The following is an 8,817-nucleotide window of genomic DNA, read 5'->3' on the forward strand; positions in this document are numbered from 1 at the left end:
ATACACACACACATTCATCACATACACACACACATACATCACATACACACACACATTCATCACATACACACACACTCATCACACATATACACAACAGAGACAAATAACAGAAAGACACACACACACACACATACACACACAATTTTATATAAATACACACACACACAAACGAATACACAGAAAGAGTGAAAAAAGTGAGAGGAAGAGAGAGAGAGAGAGAGAGAGAGAGAGAGAGATAAAAGGGAGTGATAATAAGAAAACGAAAGACATACAACCCTTATAAATATTTACAGGATTCTACATTTGGTCGTTCTGCTCTATTATTTTTATTTATTATTATTATTATTATAATACATATTATTATTATTATTATTATTATTATTATTATTATTATTATTATTATTATTATAACTATTATGAGTTATTTACTATTACATTTTTTTTATTGTTGTAATTTTCGGATAATCACCCAATGGAAATTTTCCTTATTACGACCAACCAACGGCTGAATTTATCTTCGTAATTACATTCAAACTTGAAATGGAATTATTATTATTATTATTATTATTATTTGTATTAACATACGTAAATTATTATTTTTCTTGTTGTCATGGTTACCGTTTTGACGACGAAAATTATGACCAACGGCCAGGTTTACCCGTATTATTAAAGAATAAATAATTTTTCATATTATTAAATTTATTATTATTATTGTTGTTGTTATTATTATTCTTTTTATTATTTTTTTGAAATATAATTTTACGATTTCGCCGGTGCAGTAGCCACTCAGGCGTCAGGTTTGCAGTGAATAAAATTTGCACGGCGAGATGGCATAGTTGCAAAGTTACCAGGTTCGAATACAAAGAAACTCTTTGATGAAATGTTTTTTCCAAGATGGATAGATAGATTGTTTGTGATAAGTTTAATACAAATCGCCACATAAACTATACTACAACTTCAATTTGTAATTAAGAAAATCGTTCTATCAATCTGTGCTGTATATACAAACTGCTCTAACTCTCTTCAATCTACTTTATTCCATTACAATAAAAGTGAAATTTTTTTTAATCCTGACCGTATTGTCTTTAAAATATTTTGTAATTATTTGATACTTAGATACCAATAGCTGAGTTTTGTATTTAAATCATTTTTATATACTGAATTTTGACCATGAGTTTGCAATTTATTTAAGAAATGTATTTTAGTTTAAATCATATTTATATATTGAATTTTTACCAAGAATTTGCAATGTATTTAAATAATTTGAGTGTTCTAACATCACTGCTAAAACCTTACTTTAGCATTTCCTTGTCTAGTATAAAATTATTTTTAAAAATAAATTAGAAACTTCTAACAAAATGAAAAATAAAAAAATAAAAAGTTTATGTGCAAAAAGTTTATTGCTACAAAAAACGAATTGTACTGAACGTCTGGTTTGTTGTTTTTTTTTGATGAGTTCATGGATTTGACCTCAAAAAGAAAAACATTTTATGGGCTTTGGTTCAATTAGCTCTATTCTTTTCTTTCTCTTTCTGTTCTATGTTTTGTCATAAGTTTGGAGTTTTGATTGTTTTTCTATCGTTTTTTTTCATTATTATTTTTCTTTTTTTTCATTTTTTTTCATTTTTGAAAAAAGTTCAAACGACGCTTTTTTTGATGGTAAGCATGTTGAGAAACATTTAGCTGGTATATGTTCAAATGATGCATAATCAGATGATACATTTTAAAATGATACATAATCAGAAGATACATAATCAGATGATAGATATTTAGATGCTACATAATGAGATGACATGTTCAGATGACAGATATTTAGATGATACATGTTTAGATACTTTAGAGTTTTAACTGTTTGTTTAAGTTGTTAATTTTTTTGCAATTTTTAAAATATTTTTTCTATTTTATATACTGCTATACTGCTCGCTCTTCACCATCCTACGACGGTTACTGAACGAAGAACATAGTTTAATCTTGGGGAAATTCTTTCTGTATCTGTAAACTCGCTTGCTCAACGTTAAAAAACTTGATATTGTTCATGTATATGAAATAATGATAAATGTCTTTAATTGGCAACTCACGTGTGTTGAGTTAGTGGTTAAAATGTTATAAAGTTGAATGATAGAAATCGAACGAGAAACGATTGACCCGTTGATGTTAATAATAATTTTTTGTTGTTTAATATTATAACAAAACTTAAATTGTAAAATTGATTAACGCTTATAAAAATAATGTAAAAATTGTCAAAGAGAGTGTTCAAATGTGTTAGTGTTAAAGTGCGTTGAGTAAGTCTCAAATAGTGTTTTAGAGGTAACTAAGCTAACTCCCTTTAACTTACGTGCTCGCATATTATATATCAGGAGACCTTGCTCCCAAGAGCTTTCTAACTAGTCTGCTCCTACTGTATGTCACCTCATTATTATTATACAAAGTATTTTATGCTCTGATTAATTATACGTTATATTATCTTATATTAAGCTGCTTTATGTCTGTAAATTTGCTGTCTCGTCGTGAAATACTTTTATAACTTAACTATCATTATAATTACTTACTTCAACACATATCTTTATATATAACAACCTATATTTACTTATACCTCCTAACTTAAATTACCATCTACATAATAATATTTTTGTCAACTACCGTATTTGAATCTCCAATATAAATGTTTTTCTCATTCATAGACTTGGTTGTTTTTTCTTATTTATTCATCAAGAATTAAATTTTATATTTATAAAATTTTCAGTTTTTCTGAATGTCTTAAGAGTTAACTTGAATTTCATTTCACGAAAAAGAGTTAACACGAAATTTATTTCACGAAAATTTTGTATAAAAATTTTTTTGTCACAATTTAATTTTCTCCTCCCGTGTTTGTCTTTGTCTTTCAGGCAGATACAAATTTGGTCGCTACATAACTTTAATCCTTTTTAAAGAAAAAAAAAACAACACAATCATTGATGTAACGTTAACAACAGGAATACAAAACAGTCAGAAGATGAAGATGAAAAAGAATACTACTACCACTACCACTACAACAACTACTGCTGCTTCTACTACTACTACTACTAATGCTACTACTACTGAAACTGCTACTACTACTACTACCACTACTACTACCGCTACTACTACTACTTGTACTAGTGCTACTACTACAACTACTGCTGCTACTACTACTACTACTATTACTGCTACGCTACTACTACTACTTGTACTAGTGCTACTACTACAACTACTGCTGCTACTACTACTACTACTATTACTGCTGCTACTGCTACTACTACTACTACTAATATTAATAATAATAACAATAATAATTTCCGTATTATGTTAACTATTATTTATTCTCATTGGTTGATACTAGTTTTTATTCTACTTTTACAACTTCTTATTATTATTTACATTCATATTAATGTTAATCGCCGCTGGTTTCGGCATTAAGGTAGAGATAGATTGATGGAAGGAGCGAAGCGTAGATGATAAATAATAAGATTTCGAGTAATGAAAAATAAGATGATGACGTCATCGTCGTCGTCGTCATCACCATCATCATCATCGTCGTCATCGTCATCTGAACATAAACAATCTTCATCATCATCATTAGCGTCGTCATCATAAGGAATATTTTTTACATGAATTCACAATGGCAACATCATCATCATCATTTTCTTCTTTTTCCTCTTCCTTCCACTTTTCGTCATCGTCTTCGTCGTCATCATCATCAACATCTTCTTCGTCATCAACAACAACACCAAAACCACCACCAACGACAACAACAATCAAACTAATACAAAGACAAGAAAACAATGAAACGTCATTAAAATTTTTCACAAGTGAAACAATATGGCCCCGTAAAATGACGTCATGTATAATTCATCCAATCACGATGCACGTACACGTAGCTAAGTCGCTACATCGTTAAAATCATTTTTGGAGTAAAATGAAAAAAATCCCGGGGTGTCATTTTATTGAGTAGTCTTAGTTTATATATATATATATATATATATATATATATATACATATATTTATATATATATATATATAAATATATATATATTTTTACAACAAGTCATTTTGAGAAATTTTTATTAAAAGCAATACATAAATTAATAATAATGATGATATGATGATGTTGAGGATGATTAAAATGATGATGGTGAAGAAGAAGAAGAGTAAGAAGAAGAAGAAGAGGAAAAAGAAAAAGAGGAGGAAGAAGAAAAAGAGGAGGAAGAAGAAAAAGAGGAGGAAGAAGAAAAAGAGGAGGAAGAAGAAAAAGACGACGATGATGATGGTATTGATGATGACAATACGAAGACGATGATGATTTGTAATAATAAGTTTCACATTTGCTGTAAATGATGTAGTTTCGCTATGAACGAATATGTCCTGAAAGTGGTTTTTTATAACTGTTCATGAATATTTTTTTTAAATAAAAATCAATAGATCAAAATAAAAATGAATACTAAATTGAAATAGCTAATGATATATCGGAAATTTTATTAAATCTCTACAATTTTTAGGCTTCGGATTTGAAATTTAGAAATGTTTAGAGAAAAAAATTTCGAATTTATAAAATAATTTAATGAACAGTAATTAACTAAACACTACAGATAATAAAAGAAGTAAACGCTCTGAAAAACATTCTGAAAAAATTAAAACTAATTCAATACCCAAAGATATTTGAGGTAATTGACAGGCTAAACTCGAAACAGATGGTAGATATTGTTATGATACATGATACATATTTACAATAGCAACATCATATTTATGAATGAAATAATCACGGATTTAGAAATTAATTCAATTAATCTTAATTAACTCAACCTCCTCAGATAACTGAGAGAACTTGAAGTAACCATGGCCATGTATCAACTCGACAAATTCTGCCTGACAATTGCAACTTGGCTGCTGATACAACATTGTATAACTTCGTGTACATGCAAGGCCGAAAGCTTGGCGAACCTTCAAAACGGCGAAGCCCAAAATGGTTTATCAAGTAAGCAGATTTTTTTGTTTGTTGTGTTTTTTGATGAAATTGTAAGGAACACTTGCTTGGATAATAATGGTAAAATAGTTGATCTTATCAATTCATAGAGTAAAATGTTTTTTCTACCAATCCACTATTTGTTCGTTCGTTCGTTCATTCATTCATTCATTCATTCATTCACTGATTCATTAACTCATTGTATCGTAATAATTAAATTTTGTCAATATTATATAATAAATTTACAGTTTTAAAAACTTTTTAACTCGCGATGATAAAGTATATTAAAAAAATTTTTATTAAGATGACGTTCAAGTGTTAAATAATGTAGAATTTTAACATTTCTTGGCTTATTTTAAAATTTATCTTGCATTATTCTAAAACAGAGACACGCAACTTTTCCATAAATCATTGAATAGAAACGAACATTTTATCAATCAAAATAATTCTCTTTAAAATACTATGATTTAAAATTTTTTTTTTCGTCTCTTACCAAACCTTTCAATTTAAAAATGAAAAAACTTAATTCGATAAAATTCATTTTTCATTTTTCTAAATTTTCCTTTAAATGTTTATACAAAAAAACAAGTAAAAGTAATTTTATATCTATAATATTTTTTCAAACATTTTTCAATTTGTCAAAAACTTAGTGTTTCAGGCAATGTTTGTATTCATTTTCTAGTTAAAAGATATCCTCTTTGTCACCATCATTAAGCATTTCATCATCATCATATAACTTGTCATTATATCTTCATCATTATATATTTTATCATCATTATCACCCAATGTTATCACCGTTATCACTGTAACTATTATCAACAACATCACAAGTTTTAAGATAAATCTATATTTAACATTTCAGTTGAAACCTCATCATTATCTTCATCATCATTAAACTTTTTATTATCATCTTGTTGTTGCATCATCTTATCATATCGTCATCATCATCTCATTTGTTGTTATAATTATAAACTTTTTGTTTAAAATAAATAGCCCATATTATATATATATATATATATATATATATATATATGATGGTAAAAGACCATAATTAATGCAGTAATTTAATAAATCTACAGAGTTTCTAGCGTTGGATAGTTTTTGATTACATTTCTCAATATTTCTAACAAAATTCTTGTCGTCATTATTTATTTATTAAGGTTAGAGTAATATCTAGTTTTCTAATTCCTTCTCGAGTGTATGGAACCTATTTCCATTTTTCAATCATTTTCAGCACTTGTTGCAGTTTATATAGATAATTTAACCCAGTACTTGTTGCTGTTTATTTAGGGAATTTGTGTAACCCAGGCCTTTGTTCCGGTGATTTGCATTTATTGCTATCAGTGACTTTGTTAATTTTACTATCTTCTTTAATAATTGATATGCTTTCTTTGTTCGGGCTAATTACTTTGGTGTTGTGTTTTATTGTGCCAATTTTACTGGTATCATTTTTTTGCACTTTTGTCGATGTTGCTTTCTTCAGTGTCTTCATCGGTACTATTGTTCTTCGGTTTGACATTTTTTTTTTATAAATGATTTGTTTTAAGACGAACTCGTCTTCTATCTATTTTAATAAAATAAATAATGGCGACAAGAATTTGGTTAGAATTATTGAAAAATGTAATAAATTTCATAAATCACTGCGTACATAGACCGATGATATGAGAAAAAGCATCGGATAGCGCCAAACATAATGCATTGGATTCTACATAAACAAAACTCCGACCACACATAAAAGTTATGTATGCCTCGATAGAAAAGAAAAATTAGTGTTAGGATCCGGAAAATGATATAAATAGAATATAAATAGCAGTAATATAAAGCGAGTCATAAAAATCTTGTTAATTTATTCCTTGAATTGTCAAAAATATATAGACGTACGCATAAATTGTATTTAAAATCATAAAATAAATAATGTCTGGATATTTCAAACTGTTAAAAGCAATTTGAAAACTTAATTTATTTCATAGAATCAAAAAATTTACAATACACACACACACACAAACAAACAATCAAACACACATACACTCATGGACACACAAAAACAAACATGACCAATAAATTACAACACAAAAATTAACAATTCGTACATATATAATGATAAAAATATTTTATCAGTATAGTTTATTGAATGAACATGCATAAAGATGAAAAAAGTTAGTGTTGCAATGCAAAAAAAAATATAACGATACGATTCGATTCGATCCCGATACGATTCGATTCGATTCCGATACGAAACGATACCAGAAAGAGAGTGAGAAAAAAAAATTATGATATACAAGCATTGTGGAGAGGTGCAAGAATGCATACAAATGAATTGCGTAAGAGTATAAACTAAATTAATTGAGAAGATGGATTGGATGAGCACATGCTACTAACAACAAAACCGCCAAGATGAAGAAATGAATGAATGCATGGATAAATGAATGAATAAATGAACGAATGAATGAATGAATTAATAGTTGAATGAATGAATTAATAGTTGAATGAATGAATGGCAATGCAACTAAAAGTACTCAAAAAATAGACAAAAAAATGTGAATAAATAAAGGAAGAAGGAAAAAATGAAAAATTGCTTTAAAACTGAAGATGACAAGTCAATGCTTTCAAGTGTTTTGCTTAAAAAAATCCTTCATCGTCATCGTCAGCCTCTTCTTCTTTCTCTTCTTCCTCATCATCCTCATCTTCTTCTCCGTCATCGTCATCATCTTCTTCATCATCACCATCATCATCATCGTTTTTGTTTTCATCATCATTATCTTCACCGCCATAATTATCATTATTGTTATCACCGTCAACATCACCATCTTCGGCATCATCATTGTTATCATTATCATCATCTTATTATCCGAATCTCAAATATCGTTGTTCACATTGTCAATATAATGTCTTTAATCTATCCATGATTGATACTGGATATCTATCAATAAATGACACTGAACATCTATCTTTTTATAAATGATACTAAATATCTTTGCATTAATGATATTGGATATTTTTTCATAAATGGTATTGGGTATCTATCAATAAATGATACTAAAAATCTTTCCATGAATGACACTAAACATTTTTCATAAATGGTTCTTCATATTTTTCCATAGATGCTCAGCATCTTTCCACAGATGATACTGGATATCCTTCAATAATTGATAACAATTAAACTGCAGAAGAAACAAAACTGAGACTCCGAACTGCACTAAAAAGTAGTTTACCTTCAAAAGAAAAGTTTCAAAACGCAAAGCGGAAATGGTCAGTTACAAAACCGGATATGGAATTTTCGAGAAAGTGAAAATAATAACTTTGTCATCATGGCTTGTCCGCCATTGCATTTCTTTCAATATTTTTTGGTGTTCATGTCTGAAATGATTTAACAAAAATTGAAAAAAATAATAATTTCCTGAGTACAAAAGTCATACGAAAGGAATTAACGCAGAGTTTTTTTCACTAAAAAAGAATTAGCACTCGCTAAACTTGTCCACACACACACTCATCCAAACACACACACATACATACACACACATTCACACATACACACGCACATGTACACACACACACGTACACACACACGTACACAAAGGTTGATGTATAAAATTCGTTGTCGCATTTTCTGACAGTTATGGAACGGTCATAGCTAGAGGGAGGATGTTGGTTATGTTATAACGCAAAGGATTTATGTGCGATACTTGTCAATGCACATTATCATTGCTGACATGATTTATTAATAAAATATTGTTTTGTGGGTTTGTTTGTTTTTGTTTATAAATTGTATGTTTATAAGTTGTTTATATGTTTGCATGTTCCTATTTTTTTATGTGTATTTCTATGATTATGTATGACTT

Source organism: Helobdella robusta (assembly GCF_000326865.2).
Source record: "Helobdella robusta unplaced genomic scaffold HELROscaffold_14, whole genome shotgun sequence".
In the NCBI taxonomy this organism is placed as follows: Eukaryota; Metazoa; Annelida; class Clitellata; order Rhynchobdellida; family Glossiphoniidae; genus Helobdella; species Helobdella robusta.